Raw genomic sequence first — 17,274 nt, 5'->3', positions numbered from 1 at the left:
AACAAAGTATAGAATTATAATAGAGCTTGCATTTGGTGGGGAGGGGAATATGAATCATCTGGCTTCCCTGGTGGTTAAGTGGTAAAGAAACTGTCTGCAATGCAAGAGACCCGGGATTGATCCCTGAATCTGGAAGATCTCTTGGAGGAGAAAATGGCAACCCACTCCAGTAGTCTTACCTGGGAAATCCCATGGACAGAGGAGCCTGGAGGGCTACAGTCCATGGGGTCACCAAAGAGGTGGACCTGACTTAGAGACTAAGCAACATAAGAATCGTCACAAAGAGTAACAACAGCGACAACAAGCAAAGGATTATAAACTCCTACTGGGCTTCATGGTTCATGGGGTCTCATTCTTCTTCCAGCACCTGATACAAAGTGACTCTTCAAAAATGCTGCATGCATAAATGAGGAAAAGGGAAAAAAGCAGCAGGAAAGGGTATTATTCATGGTGTAAATTACAGTATCACCCATCTGTATTTTTAGTCTGTTTGGCATTCTGCCTTTCGGGAGTAGTCCAGTCCTAATTATTACTACTACCCATCCTCCACCACTTTCCCCTCACATCATGATCACCTGATCTTGGATGACAAAGAGGTCTTCCTCCTTGGCTACTATGTTTGAGTGAGGTGGGCATTTAGCACAATCAGGGTTGATGTAATTCCACACTGAAGAACAGATAGAATACTGAGTGAGAAATATGCTGCTCTTTTTTTTCCTGGTTCCCTGGCAGTGAGGACAAAGTATCCCTGAACTTCCTGTGGCCATCTTTGCCACCAGCTAAAGACGATCAGCTGGAGACTGAAGCCAACAGAGGAGAAAGCAAAAATTGCTAGGTGAAGAGAGGGAGAGAAGGCAGGGTGACATTATTTCAATGCCTGGATAGGGCTTTATTTAAAACTTGTGCCACCTCTTGAATGTCTCAGTTATTAATTCCCTTTTTGCTTATGCTAATTAAGCTAAATATGAGTCTGTTACAGTTTGAAGACTCTTAACTATGGAGTTATTGTGAAGCTTCTAAAGATCCACATGCACCCCAAGCATTAAATATATATTGAATAATACATACAACTATTTTTCAAATGAATGTGGATGCTTTGGTTAATAAATTACAAATATATATGAACCCAGAACAATTTTGTCATCACTGAGTAGAAAATGACAACCCATCCCAGTATTCTTGCCTGTAAAATCCCATGGTCGGAGGAGCCTGGCGGGCTATAGTCCATGTTGTCACAGAGTCAGACGTGACTGAGCGACTGAACATGCACTCACGAATTACTGTACACTAACCCTTATGGCAGAAAGTGAAGAGGAACTAAAAAGCCTCTTGATGAAAGTGAGAGAGGAGAGTGAAAAAGTTGGCTTAAAGCTCAACATTCAGAAAACTAAGATCATGGCATCTGGTTCCATCACTTCATGGGAAATAGATGGGGGAACAGTGTCAGACTTTATTTTTGGGGCTCCAAAATCACTGCAGGTGGTGACTGCAACCATGAAATTAAAAGACTCTTACTCCTTGGAAGGAAAGTTATGACCAACCTAGATAGCATATTAAAAAGCAGAGATATTATTTTGCCAACAAAGGTCAGTCTAGTCAAGGCTATGGTTTTTCCAGTGGTCATGTATGGACGTGAGAATTGGACTATGAAGAAAGCTGAGCACCAAAGAATTGATGCTTTTGAACTGTGGTGTTGGAGAAGATTCTTGAGAGTCCCTTGGCCTGCACAGAGATCCAACCAGTCCATTCTAAAGGAGATCAGTCCTGGGTGTTCATTGAAAGGACTGATGCTGAGGCTGAAACTCCAATACTTTGGCCACCTCATGTGAAGAGTTGACTCACTGGAAAAGACCCTGATGCTAGGAGGGATTAGGGGCAGGAGAAGGGGATGACAGAGGATGAGATGGCTGGATGGCATCATCAACTCGATGCACATGAGTTTGAGTGAACTCCAGGAGTTGGTGATGGATAGGGAGGCCTGGCGTGCTGTGATTCATGGGGTCTCAAAGAGTCGGACACGACTGAGTGACTGCACTGAACTGAAGCCTATTAATATGTGTGTGTACTGCAAAAATAATCTACACTCGGAGATCTTCATACTTAAACAAATTAAGAAAACATTTTAAGTCAATCTGTGATCTATTAGTATTATAATTAATCACAGTTAATTCTAAGAGCTAAGTTTCTCTGATCTCAGAACATGGATGCAGGTCTTACCTTGTCTATGAAACAATCATTAAACATCTATCACTATTTACATACGTAGAGCACTGTACAAGGTACAAAGACAAATTCAATCTTATGGTTGTCTTCAAGAAGCTTAAAATTCGGAGGGGAGGACAAAGGATATACACATGACATGAAAATCAACAACACCAGGCCAAAATAACTTTTAAGGGAATGGTGCCAGCCACAATTCTCAAGGAATTTGAAGCTCATTTATTTTGCATATATAAAAATGGCAAAATCGTAGAAGTTGATCCTAAAAGAGTGTCCGTGAGAGAAGGAGATGCCTAAAACAGTTCAAACTCACTCAAAGATGCCTGCACTTCCTGAGCATGTGAGGCTAACTTCTGCCTTGCCTCTTGCTGGTCCCATTGTATAACATGTTCTTTGCTTTCTCATGGTGGACACCTCTCTACCCTCCCCCTGCCCCCTGCCCCGCACCCTGCTTCTCCTACTCCTACTTCAAGGCCTTCTTCAGTGTTGTCCATTTTGCTAAATAACACCGTTGGTCCTGACCTCTACTCTGCCCTCTGCCTCTGGGGGCTGAACCTGGGGACTGCATCAGCCAAGCTTTCTGGTCTCTTGGCTTCCATTCAGGCTGAGCCAATGGGAGGCCTTGGTGTTGAGCTGAGAGCTAGGAGGGAAGACAGGACAAGGGTATTTCCTCTTGGGCAGCCTCCCTGCTGGGTCACTGCAGGTTGACGTATTCCTTCAACCAAAAGCCATAACTGCTTTCTCTGAATCCTGGTAGTGCCCTTTCCTCTTGCTCCTTTTAGGTTGAGAGCTGGAAATGGCTCCACAGTTGGTGGGTTTACCATCATGCGTTTTCCCTAACTGCCACTTTTTTATAAATCATCCCTTCATTAACCTCCCTAACTGATAAGTTTCCTTTTCGAATACCATCTCGTTGGTCCTTCACTGAACCCCAGTTGAAGTGCCTACTCCTTCCTTTGGCCCCACTCTTATCCTTGTAATCCCTTGAATCATAGCATGGATCCTACCCCACTGCCCACTTTGTTTCCATGTTCATCTCCTCTATTGTCTGGGAGCTCCTAGAGAGTAGACTGCATATATTCCCCAATCTTAGGGCCATAGCAAGTGCTTTAATGCTGAACGAATCAATGAACAGCTGAGAATACTGCCCTAAGTCAAAGTAAGTACCATAGATGTTCATAATAGAGTAGTGGGAATTTCACAGTATTTTGAAGGGTATTAATTCTTGTTTCATCATGGTGAACTCTATCTTGTCCAGGGTTTGATCACTCAAAGCTTACCAAGGTTAGAAAATCCATTCTTTATTTCACTTAGACTGTAGTTAATTTGTTCAAATTTGCCAAACTCATGAGATAAGGATTTTTTCTTAATAAAGTAATTCCATGTTAATAGTGGATGATAGGAACTATAATTGCCAAATGGATAGCAGTTTTATTTTCCCCAGAATTTTATTGTGCATTTTCAAACATAAAAGTTTAGCAAATGCAAAACACCCTTATAGTCACCTCCTAGATTTAATAGTAACATTTTTTTTTCCATTTTTACGTCATTTAACCATCTATGTTTATAGGTGTACATGTATGTATACAGGGCTTCTCCACTGGCTCAGCATAAAGAATCCACCTGCAATGCAGGAGGTGCAGGAGATACATGTTCAATCCCTGGACTGGGAAGATGCCACGGAGGAGGAAACAGCAACCCCCTCCAGTATTCTTTTGTTTTTATATATATAGTGAAAGTGAAAGTCACTCAGTCATGTCCGACTCTTTGTGACCCCATGGACTATACAGTCCATAGAAATCTCCAGGCCAGAATACTGGAGTGGGTATCCTTTCACTTTTCCAGGGAATCTTCCCAACCCAGGGACTGAACCTGTGAGAAAGAAAGGGTCTTTCTCACTGAAGGCAGATTCTTTACCAGCTGAGCCACAAGGGAAGCCCAAGAATACTGGAGTGGGTAGCCTATCCCTTCTCCAGTGGATCTTCTGGACCCAGGAATCTAACTAGAGTCTCCTGCATTGCAGGAAGATTCTTTACCAACTGAGCTATCAGGGAAGCCCTGATATTTTATATATATTATATATTATGCTGCTGCTGCTGCTGCTGCTAAGTCGCTTCAGTCGTGTCCGACTCTGTGCGACCCCATAGACGGCAGCCCACCAGGCTCCCCGTCCCTGGGATTCTCCAGGCAAGAACACTGGAGTGGGTTGCCATTTCCTTCTCCAACAGCATGAAAGTGAAAAGTGAAAGTGAAGTTGCTCAGTCGTGTCCAACTCCTAGCAACTCCATGGACTGCAGCCTACCAGGCTCCTCCGTCCATGGGATTTTCCAGGCAAGAGTACTGGAGTGGGGTGCCATTGCCTTCTCCATTATATATTATAGTATATATATAATATAATAATATATATATTTATTTATTTATGTATTGGCTGTGCTGGGACTTCATTGCTGCTCGAGCTTTCTCTAACTGACACTAGTGGGGGCTACTGTCTAGGTGTGGTGAGAGGGCTTCTTGTGAAACAGGGGCTCTAAGCCATGCTAGAGCCTTAGTAGTTGCAACTCTCAGGCTCTAGAGCACAGACTCAATAGTTGTGGTGCACGGGCTTAGTTGCTCTGAGGCATGTGGGATCTTCCTGGATCAGGGAGCGAATCCGTGTCTCCTGCATTGCAAGAAGGATTCTAGACCACCAGGGAATCCCCCCCACTCCAGTATTCTTGCCTGGGAAATCCCATGGACAAAGCAGCCTGATGGGCTACAGTCCATGGGGTCACAAAGTGTTGGGCATGACTGAGCACACACTCATGTATATATACACATATTAGATTTATAACATTTTTTGCTGAACCATTTGAAAATAAGCTGCAAACACCATTAAAGCTTCACCCTATATACTTCTGCAGACTGTGCACAAGCTCCTTCTAACCACCCTACCAGTATCATGACTAAGAACACTAGCAAGAGTGCCCCATTAACATCTAACATGCAGAGACGCAGTGTGTTTGCCAGCCAGACTTGGGGAGCAGGGGCAGCTTTGGCCCTCAGAGCTGCTCTGATTTAATCGAAATTTTATCTGGCCTGCAGCATTTTTTCCCTAAATGTCAATATCTGTCAGTTTCTGCTGCAAACGTTGAGATCTACACATTTAACTGCACATGTATCTGAGAGTCAAGAGTAAGGGGAGTTCTTTCTGGGCTTCTCTGGAAGCTCACTCTCAGGGATGGGGCCAGGACTGCCGGAGACTACAGCAGGTTCTCAGCATCAAGTAGCTGCAGCTCTCCCTCCTTTATTTCTTCATCTTTTTCTTAATCCTAGGCCAGGATATCTTTCTTTCTCTGGGCTATACGTCTATCTTTTTCCAAAATAAAGGAAGGAGAAACATCTAGCTGTTAAAGATGACCCTCCTATGGACCATGTAAAATAATCCAAGCCACTCCGGGACTCTTGCTGGGGGGTGCCCTGGCCCACCCTCTCTCATCGACACTCAGTGGTTGTGCTAAAATATATGCTTTAATTGTTGCATCAGTCAAAAAGCTTTATGTCCTTCATTTTTAATTTGCAAAAAAAAGTGAAGTCCCTAAACTAACAAATTTTAGTCATTTTCATTGACAATTTCCCCTCTTTGCAGAGCAGTTGACTAGCTATTAAAAAAAAAAAGTTTTTCACACTTTGGTTGAAATAACAACATGGCAAATGGAATTAGGCTTGAGGTTTGAGGGCTACTTGGTGAATATTAACTTAGCATGAGGGGAAGTGGATGGTCTTCAAGGACCTCCACTGTGTTGGGGGCAGTGATCCACCAAGCACACAGGAGGAGCGAGTCAGGTTCCCAGGGGTCATGTCCTCTTTCCTTCTCCCTTTACTGAAAAGCAAGTGCTGGTAGGAAGGGACACAGGTATTGTTCCTCTCTCTCTGCTTCTTATGGCCCCTCCAGTTTTGGGTCCATCTCCACAAAGACCCCAGATCCTGCAGGACAACCAGTCCTTTCATGACGCCAGTTACCATTAAGTACTTCTGTTAGCACAATCTCTTCCCAATTTCCCTCCATTAACACTCTGATCCTCACCTCATCATCCACTGTTTGCCTTCACAGGTCTCTGCTATGGAGCTAATTTCCTATATTATATATACCTTATAGACATGTGCAGTAGTTTCTGTTTCCTTAGCTGGACCCTAACTAAAACATCTTTCAAGTATGGCCACTTGGGTAACTTCCCGTAAGAATGGTCAGGATGAATTCTAATTAAATGAGGATTTTCTTCCTAAGTTATTTAGTGCCTACTATGTGTTAAGGCACTGGGTCTAGGCACAGGAGAAGCTAATAAATAAATACATATTTATTTATTTAGAGTAGCTCACAATTTGGTAGAGGAAATATATCAGCAGGTAATTTTAATAAATGGTGATAAATGCTATAAGGACACAGAAAGTATATTCAGAATGCCCTCACAGTTTTGCTTTACTGTTTAAAATAAAGTGATGTGGCACAGGAAATGAGCACTAGTTAAGAGCCAGGTTAGGTCTATTATCACTAACTAGTTGTGTGGTTTGGAGCAAGTCATGAAACCTCTCCAGGACTCTGTTTCTTCATTTATGAGATAACATGTGCATTTTCCTTCTAATTGCCAACAGTATTACTATGACATTTTCAATCTTTCATTTAAGAATTCAGAGAGCCCACTAGCATTTATTTTAAAGTTCTTGTCAAGAGCATGATTCATCCCTGTTTAACCTAGGAGTCCTGCTTCTCCAGCTGAGTATACAATACAGCACAACACAGAAAATCATGGACACACACACACAGTTGGCACTCCAGGGCCTTTCTGGGGGGATGCAGGATAGCAACTTGAACAAATGGATACAACAGACATCATCATCTGAGAATCAGCTCAGAGGCTGGAGAAAATGATGAAGAGCCCCCTGTCCCCAGTTCTGGGCTCTAGACACACGGGTGAGGTGCATCCAGCTTGAACAAGGACAGGTCTTCCTGGCTGAGTTCTTCATAGACATCTCCATGATTTCACAGCCCTTGATTGGATGGTTCCATTCAGTAGGAACAAAACCATTTAAGGGGGAGCCATACAGGAAATCAATTATTTAAATGTATTCTTAAAAGTACATTCTCACCAATATGATTTTTAAGTTACTACACCATCTGGGATACTAAATCCCTTAATCAATTAAACTATTACACTTGAATATTTAATTCCTGCCAAAGTACAGTTTAAATAATTTTTCCAAATAATATTTGTATGACCATTGAATATACTGAAGGGTCTCACAAGACCCTACACTTTTGTAGAAGCATAATGACTCCTTTAGTAGATGACAAACTGATATTAAGACAACATTTTCAGCCCTATAATATTATTACAGGTGCTGGAGGTATAGTGGTAGACAGACCGGAGAGAGACTCACCACAATGTAAAGAAAGTGAAGAGAATCTAAGACGGAAAAAATACAGTGGTTGGTGGGCCTTTTAAAGCAAATTTGCCATATTATTCTCAAGAGAGTTATGATTTTAAAATGTACTGCAAATACATGGAGAAAATTCTGCTTTATTTCTATTCAGTGTTCAGCACAAACCAGGTTTAAATTTTGGCAGCAAACTGAATTTTAGAAACAATGAGTTTCAGCCCTGTGCATTATGGGAAGTACAGCCCACTTGCTGAGTCCTCTGTTCTAAAGGGGAATGCTACGCACTTTGTATGGCAGACCAGAGGCTCTTCATTTCCGTGCAGAAAGTAGGTTTCACATCACAGGAAGCTCCTGCTTTTCTTTCTCTCCAATGCGCCTTAGGTTTGTGCTCAGAATGGAAGGGCCTCCCCTGCGCCGCCCCCGCCCCCTTTCCCACGGCCCTAGAATCTGTGTCCGTTACTTCCTGGCAGTCATCAGCTGCTGGGTTTTCCTTCGCGTCTATTTTGAAGGCAGGAAACACAGAGGAGGTGCCTTGGAGACTGAAGGCAGCTTGTGCAGTGGCATGACCTCTGCTCCACCCCACTTGGCTCTCTGCCAAGGGCACTGGGGCAGCCATGTGACCAAAGCTGATCTTCAGATGCAGAAGAATCTCCCTGCCCCCACCCTGCCTACACTGGTACCCAGCTATTGGAGTCAGTTTTGTTCCCTTAAAGCTAGGGGATTTTTTGTTGTTGTTTTTTAATTAGGTCTGATGACAGGAAGGACTTAGTGGATACAGAACTTCAGCAAAATCTGCAGTTAGGTATCTGTGACATTCCAGATATAAAAAAGGCCAGGAATGCACACTTCACACTGTCTTATTTAAATAGCGCTCTCAACCAAGGGTGCTTCATAAAACACCTTGAGCTTTTAATTGCTTTATTGTGTTCTTAGCCACAGTCTTGACTGAAATAACAGAAGGTATGAATCTATCTGTTAAAATTAGTTTGCCTGTATATAACAGAAATGCTTTCAATGATGGTGGCTTACACAAAATAGAAGTTTAATTTTTATTCATCTACAAGGAAATTGAAACTAACTCAAGTTCTTTGTAGCTCATTTCTCTGCCATTCCTGGAATGTGGGACTAGAATAGTTTTAGTTTTTAAGTTTAGGGCACCCTTGATAGCTTTAACACCCTTAAAAATTACTCAGGCCTCTCAAAGAGCTTTTTTTAATGTGGGTTACTATGTTAAAAATGAAAACTGAGAAATTTTTTTACACATTTATTTATTTTAAAATAATACTAAACCCACTGCATATAAACAATAACACAGATTTCTGAACATTAATGATATTTTCAAAAACAAAAGAAATTATTGAGAAGAATAACATTGTTTTACATGTTTTTAAATCTCCAGCTGACTTAATTAGAATACAATATGAATCAAATATCTATTATTGCATGCAGTCCCTTGCAATGTATTACTTTGGCTGAAGTCTATGAAGAAAATTCTAGGCTTCACATAAATATGTGATTGGAAAAAGGGCTTTAAACCTCCCACACAAGAGTTTAGGAGAGCCTATGTGTCCTCAGTCTACACTTTGAGAATTACTGTCTTAAACCTCATAATCTAAAATAGCTGCTGGAGCTCCAGCCATTATATACATATTCAAGGTGTCATAATAGAGAAAAGTTTGAAGAAAAGACTGGTACTCTGCCTTTAAGAATACCTGGAAGGCTCGCACCATTCCTGCTTACAGCTCTTCAGCCAACTTTTTCACATGGCAACATTTAACTGCCAGAGAAATGTTTCAGTAGGACAGCAATGTGCTCAGCTAAAATTCTTTTAAAAAGAAGGGGAGAAAAGCTACTGAGAAGCAATTAGTAGTCTCTGCCACAGGAAGCATGAATTAAAAGCATTCCAATGACCCAAAGACTTTATGTGCTGTTTCCATGACTGCAAATTATCAAAACACCACAGATCCCTTTAGGAGTCTCCTGTGAAGAAATTATTGTTTACTTTGTAAATGATTGGTCTATAGTGTTCAAGTGCATTTGAAATTTTCTGCAGAGGAATGGGGTGTGAGATAGAAGTCACCAGCTAAGTAAAAGAGACAAGGTCTGGGCTTTCTGACCAGAACCAGCTTGTGAAATGGTAATGAAAACCCTAACTAAAGAAGAACCACGGTGCTAAGATTTTACTGCAGCTGTATGGACATTTCTTTGTCTTGAAAGACTTTGAGTAACCTTCAAAGAATAGCTGTCAAGAACAGAGTTTGTTGGAAAAGAAAAAATCATTTTTTTTTTTCCTAGTAAAGAGTGACAGCACAGAAGTTTCCTATAGTTAATAAAAAAAAAAGTGTTAAAAACTAATTTAAGAGAAAAAGGTGCTATTATTATCCCTATTTTTCTGATAAGAATTTGAGACACAGAGAAGTTCAGCCACTTAGCTAAGGTGATGAAGCTGATGAAGGCTAATTTGACACCATACTCCAAGTTCTGGCACCATTAAACAATCCTACATGTATAATCTAAGGGGCACCTGGGGCAAAATCTTGAGAGGGTCCACTGGATGAAATAGAAATTTATCACAATACAATTTAATAATAATGAAATGTTGTGAGTGAGTGAAAGTTGCTCAATCATGTTCGACTCTTTGTGACCCCATGGACTGTTTCCTGCCAGTCTCTTCTGTCCGTGGAATTCTCCAGGCCAGACTACTGGAGTGGGTAGCCATTTCCTTCTCCAGGGGGTCTTCCCAACCCAGGGATCAAACCCAGTTCTCCTGCATTGCAGGGGGATTCTTTACTGTCTGAACCACCAGGGAAGTGAAATTTAGTGAGAGCCACTTATTTTCTGTAACTGGATGCTGTTTATTTGAATATGTATTTAGTATTCTGTGTTTAAAAGGAAATATTAGCTATTACTAAACAATGTCCTTTCAATTTGTTAGACTGATCTTTCTGTGAATGATTGTTAGTTCATCAAGGTAACCTTGTACCCTCTCTGCCCCTCTCTTTTAGTAATTCAAACTGAACACTGCAGACTCACTCACAGCTCTGACTTCAGATGTCCCTTCCCTCATTAACCCAGTGGCAGGCACCTAAAGTAGGAACCTATATGCCTAATAGGAAGTGGCTCCTAAAAGGAAGTAATCAACCTCATGGGACACATATTAATAACCCAAACCTTTATAGCAGAGAGTACAAATTGGTAGCCTGTAGGCAAAATTTTGTTTCAGTTCCATTCAGTGGCTCAGTCATGTCTGACTCTTTGCAAACCCATGAACTACAGCATGCCAGGTCTCCCTGTCCATCACCAACTCCCGGAGTCCACCCAAACCCAGGTCCATTGTGTCAGTGATGCCATCCAACCATCTCATCCTCTGTCATGCCCTTCTCCTCCTGCCCTCAATCTTTCCCAGCATCAGGGGCTTTTCAAATGAGTCAGCTCTCTGCATCAGGTGGCCAAAGTATTGGAGTCTCAGCTTTAGCATCAGTCCCTCCAACGAACACCCAGGACTGATCTCTTTTAGAATGGACTGGTTGGATCTCCTTGCAGTCCAAGGGACTCTCAAGAGTCTTCTCCAACACCACAGTTCAAAAACATCAATTCTTCTGCGCTCAGCTTTCTTCACAGTCCAACTCTCGCATCCATACATGACCACTGGAGAAACCATAGCCTTGACTAGATGGACCTTTGTTGACAAAGTGATGTCTCTGCTTTTTAATATGCTGTCTAGGTTGGGCATGACTTTACTTCTAAGGAGTAAGCATCTTTTAATTTCATGGCTGCAATCACCATCCGCAGTGATTTTGGAGCCCAGAAAAATAAAGTCTGACACTGTTTCCCCATCTATTTCCCATGAAGTGATGGGACCAGATGCCATGATCTTCGTTTTCTGGATGTTGAGCTTTAAGCCAACTTTTTCACTCTCCTCTTTCACCAAGAGGCTTTTTAGTTCCTCTTCACTTTCTGCCATAAGGGTGGTGTCATCTGCATATCTGAAGTTATTGATATTTCTCCCGGCAATCTTGATTTCAGCTTGTGCTTCTTCCAGCACAGCATTTCTCATGATGTACTCTGCATATAAGTTAAATGAGCACAATATACAGCCTGACGTACTCCTTTTCCTATTTGGAACCAGTCTGTTGTTCCATGTCCAGTTCTGTTGCTTCCTGACCTGCATATAGATTTCTCAAGAGGCAGGTCAGATGGTCTGGTATCCCCATCTCTTTCAGAATTTTCCACAGTTTATTGTGATCCACACAGTCAAAGGCATTAGCATAGTCAATAAAGCAGAAGTAGATGTTTTTCTGGAACTCTCTTGCTTTTTCAATAATCAAGCGGATGTTGGCAATTTGATCTCTGGTTCCTCTGCCTTTTCTAAAACGAGCTTGAACATCTGGAAGTTCATGGTTCATGTATTGCTGAAGCCTGACTTGGAGAATTTTGAGCATTATTTTACTAGTGTGCGAAATGAGTGCATTGTGCGATAGTTTGAACATTCTTTGGCATTGCCATTCTTTGGGATTGGAATGAAAACTGACCTTTTCCAGTCCTGTGGCCACTGCTAAATTTTCCCAATTTGCTGGCATATTGAGTGCAGCACTTTCACAGCATCATCTTTTAGGATTTGAAATCGCTCAACTAGAATTCCATCACCTCCACTAGCTTTGTTCGTAGTGATGCTTCCTAAGGCCCACCTGACTTCACTTTCCAGGGTGTCTGGCTCTAGGTAAGTTTGAGTAATCACACCTTTGTGATTATCTGGGTTGTGAAATCTTTTTTGTACAGTTCTTCTGTGTATTCTTGCCATCTCTTCTTAATATCTTCTGCTTCTGTTAGGTCCATACCATTTCTGTCCTTTATTGAGCCCATCTTTGCATGAAATATTCCCTTGGTATCTCTAATTTTTTTGAAGAAATCTCTAGTCTTTCCTATTCTATTTTCCTCTATTTCTTTGCATTGATCACTGAGGAAACCTTTCTTATCTCTCCTTGCTATTCTTTGGAACTCTGTATTCAGATGCTTATATCTTTCCTTTTTTCCTTTGCCTTTCACCTCTCTTCTTTTTACAGCTATTTGGAAGGCCTCCTCAGACAGCCATTTTGCTTTTTAGCATTTCTTTTTCTTGGGGGTGGTCTTGCTCCCCGTCTCCTGTACAATGTCACGAACCTTCGTCCACAGTTCATCAGGTACTCTATCAGCTCTAGTCCCTTAAATCTATTCCTCACTTCCACTGTGTAGTCATGGGACACATATTAATAACCCAAACCTTTTCAGCGGAGAGTGCAAATTGGTAGCCTGCAGGCAAAATTCTGCTTATGATATGCTTTATTTGGTTCATAGAGTGTAGTTTTAAAAAATTGATTTTGGGGAGAACAAAATCCCAAACCAAAATTTCCCCTAAGAATCCAGATGAGAACCTCTGCGCCTTTCAGATAGGCCACATTCTTTCCAGTTTCAGCTTAGCCCCCACCACACCTCGCCTCCCACACCCAGTCTCTTCATGCCATTATGTTACCTGTCTGTCCCCTGCGGGCAGTGGAGTTTGCAACTCTGTCTTTTCAGATATTAAACTCCAAATCGTATTAACCCCCATATTCTACTGTAGCAGAACCTGTTCTGAAATGATTCCTCCTGCAATTTTCAGTTGAACCGATTACTTAGTCACAGCTTATCCACATGGTGGGTTCTGCAATCAATGGAAGCATAGAAGGTAGGAGCCAAATTGCCTGCTGGTGGATAAATGATGGGCTGAATATGACAGGTCCAGGCCAATCACAAAATAATGGGGCAAGTGTCTGGAATACAGTTGTACAGAGCCTGGTCCCTAGTAAAAGCTGAAATGTTTTTGATGAAGGGTTGATGGTACACATGGAGAGCTTTACTAGCTGGAATGCTGGAACCTCTGTTCTGCTTTGATTATCACTATCCTACCTGTGAAGGTCATTGCTATTCACCAACTATTTCTGGCTCTCTGACTTTGGATACATGGTAGGCTTGCACTCCCTGCCTTCTTGCGGTTGGGTGGGGCTAGGTGACTAGTTCTGCCAAATGTGTTGTCATTGGAGGGACATCTGTCATTTTGGGCAAGATCATATATCTGCCAGAAAAAGACCCTCCAGATCCACCTTTTCTCTGACATGATGACCAGCAGTGTTTGAGACCGTGACAGCTCCATTAGTCTAGAATTCTGAGTGTCTGCAATGGGCAGAGGCTTATGCCAACCTATAATAGACATGTTACCAGAACAAAATAAAACTTTATTAATAGCCACTAACCCACTTAGTTATTTGGAGGGTTTTTTTGTTTGTTTGTTTTGTTTTTTAAACTGCCCATGAACAGTATGAAAAGGCAAAATGATAGGATACTGAAAGAGAAACTCCCCGGGTCAGTAGGTGCCCAATATGCTACTGGAGATTAGTGGAGAAATAACTCCAGAAAGAATGAAGGGATGGAGCCAAAGCAAAAAGAATACCCAGCTGTGGATATGACTGGTGATAGAAGCAAGGTCCGATGCTATAAAGAGCAATATTGCATAGGAACCTGGAATGTCAGGTCCATGAATCAAGGCAACTGGAAGCGGTCAAACAAGAGATGGCAAGAGTGAATATCAACATTCTAGGAATCAGCGAACTGAAATGGACTGGAATGGGTGAATTTAACTCAGATGACCATTGTATCTACTACTGCGGGCAGGAATCCCTCAGAAGAAATGGAGTAGCCATCATGGTCAACAAAAGAGTCTGAAATGCAGTACTTGGATACAATCTCAAAAACGACAGAATGATCTCTGTTCATTTCCAAGGCAAACCATTCAATATCACAGTAATCCAAGTCTATGCCCCAACCAGTAACGCTGAAGAAGCTGAAGTTGAATGGTTCTATGAAGACCTACAAGACCTTTTAGAACTAACACCCAAAAAAGATGTCCTTTTCATTATAGGGGACTGGAATGCAAAAGTAGGAAGTCAAGAAACACCTGGGGTAACAGGCAAATTTGGCCTTGGAATACGGAATGAAGCAGGGCAAAGACTAATAGAGTTTTGCCAAGAAAACACACTGGTCATAGCAAACACCCTCTTCCAACAACACAAGAGAAGACTCTATACATGGACATCACCAGATGGTCAACACCGAAATCAGATTGATTATATTCTTTGCAGCCAAAGATGGAGAAGCTCTATACAGTCAGCAAAAACAAGACGAGGGGCTGACTGTGGCTCAGACCATGAACTCCTTATTGCCAAATTCAGACTTAAATTGGAGAAAGTAGGGAAAACCACTAGACCATTCAGGTATGACCTAAATCAAATCCCTTATGATTATATAGTGGAAGTGAGAAATAGATTTAAGGGCCTAGATCTGATAGATAGAGTGCCTGATGAACTATGGAATGAGGCTCGTGACATTGTATAGGAGACAGGGATCAAGACCATCCCCATGGAAAAGAAATGCAAAAAAGCAAAATGGCTGTCTGGGGAGGCCTTACAAATAGCTGTGAAAAGAAGAGAAGCGAAAAGCAAAGGAGAAAAGGAAAGATATAAACATCTGAATGCAGAGTTCCAAACAATAGCAAGAAGAGATAAGAAAGCCTTCTTCAGCGATCAATGCAAAGAAATAGAGGGAAACAACAGAATGGGAAAGACTAGAGATATCTTCAAGAAAATTAGAGATACCAAAGGAACATTTCATGCAAACATGGGCTCGATAAAGGACAGAAATGGTATGGACCTAACAGAAGCATAAGATATTAAGAAGAGATGGCAAGAATACACAGAAGAACTGTACAAAAAAGATCTTCACGACCCAGATAATCACGATTGTGTGATCACTGACCGAGAGCCAGACATCCTGGAATGTGAAGTCAAGTGGGCCTTAGAAAGCATCACTACGAACAAAGCTACTGGAGGTGATGGAATTCCAGTTGAGCTATTCCAAATCCTGAAAGATGATGCTGTGAAAGTGCTGCACTCAATATGCCAGCAAGTTTGGAAAACTCAGCAGTGGCCACAGGACTGGAAAAGGTCAGTTTTCATTCCAATCCCAAAGAAAGGCAATGCCAAAGAATGCTCAAACTACCGCACAATTGCACTCATCTCACACGCTAGTAAAGTAATGCTCAAAATTCTCCAAGCCAGGCTTCAGCAATATGTGAACCGTGAACTTCCTGATGTTCAAGCTGCTTTTAGAAAAGGCAGAGGAACCAGAGATCAAATTGCCAACATCCACTGGATCATGGAAAAAGCAAGAGAGTTCCAGAAAAGCATCTATTTCTGCTTTATTGACTATGCCAAAGCCTTTGGATGTGTGGATCACAATAAACTGTGGAAAATTCTGAAAGAGATGGGAATACCAGACCACCTGATCTGCCTCTTGAGAAATTTGTATGCAGGTCAGGAAGCAACAGTCAGAACTGGACATGGAACAACAGACTGGTTCCAAATAGGAAAAGGAGTTCGTCAAGGCTGTATATTGTCACCCTGTTTATTTAACTTCTATGCAGAGTACATCATGAGAAATGCTGGACTGGAAAAAACCCAAGCTGGAATCAAGATTGCCGGGAGAAATATCAATAACCTCAGATATGCAGAAGACACCACCCTTATGGCAGAAATTGAAGAGGAACTCAAAAGCCTCTTGATGAAAGGGAAAGTGGAGAGTGAAAAAATTGGCTTAAAGCTAAACATTCAGAAAATGAAGATCATGGCATCCGGTCCCATCACTTCATGGGAAATAGATGGGGAAACAGTGGAAACAGTGTCAGACTTTATTTTTCTGGGCTCCAAAATCACTACAGATGGTGACTGCAGCCATGAAATTAAAAGACACTTACTCCTTGGAAGGAAAGTTATGATCAACCTAGACAGCATATTCAAAAGCAGAGACATTACTTTGCCAACAAAGGTTCGTCTAGTCAAGGCTATGGTTTTTTCTGTGGTCATTTATGGGTGTGAGAGTTGGACTGTGAAGAAGGCTGAGCACTGAAGAATTGATGCTTTTGAACTGTGGTGTTGGAGAAGACTCTTGAGAGTCCCTTGGACTGCAAGGAGATCCAACCAGTCCATTCTGAAGGAGATCAGTCCTGGGATTTCTGTGGAAGGACTGATGCTAAAGCTGAAACTCCAGTACTTTGGCCACCTCATGCGAAGAGTTGACTCATTGGAAAAGACTCTGATGCTGGGAGGGATTGGGGGCAGGAGGAGAAGGGGACGACAGAGGATGAGATGGTTGGATGGCATCACTGACTCGATGGACGTGAGTCTGAGTGAACTCCGGGAGTTGGTGATGGACAGGGAGGCCTGGCGTGCTGCGATTCATGGGATCACAAAGAGTCGGAAACGACTGAGCGACTGATCTGATAGCTGCGGATAGTGACTGCATGCATGAAATTAGAAGATGGTTGCTTCTTGGCAGGAAAGCTAAGACAAACCTAGACAGTGTTCTAAAAAGCAGAGACATCACTTTGCTGACAAAGGTCCATATAGTCAAGGCTACAGTCTTTCCAATAGTCATGTATGGAAGAAGGCTGAGTGCTAAAAAACTGATGCTTTTTAACTGTAATGCTGGAGAAGACTATTGAGAGTCACCTGGACAGCAAGGAGATCAGACCGGTCAATCTTACATGGAATCAACCCTTGAATATTCATT

This window comes from Bos javanicus, chromosome 2, assembly GCF_032452875.1.
Source record: "Bos javanicus breed banteng chromosome 2, ARS-OSU_banteng_1.0, whole genome shotgun sequence".
Lineage (NCBI taxonomy): Eukaryota > Metazoa > Chordata > Mammalia > Artiodactyla > Bovidae > Bos > Bos javanicus.
Note: the sequence above shows the minus strand (reverse complement) of the source record.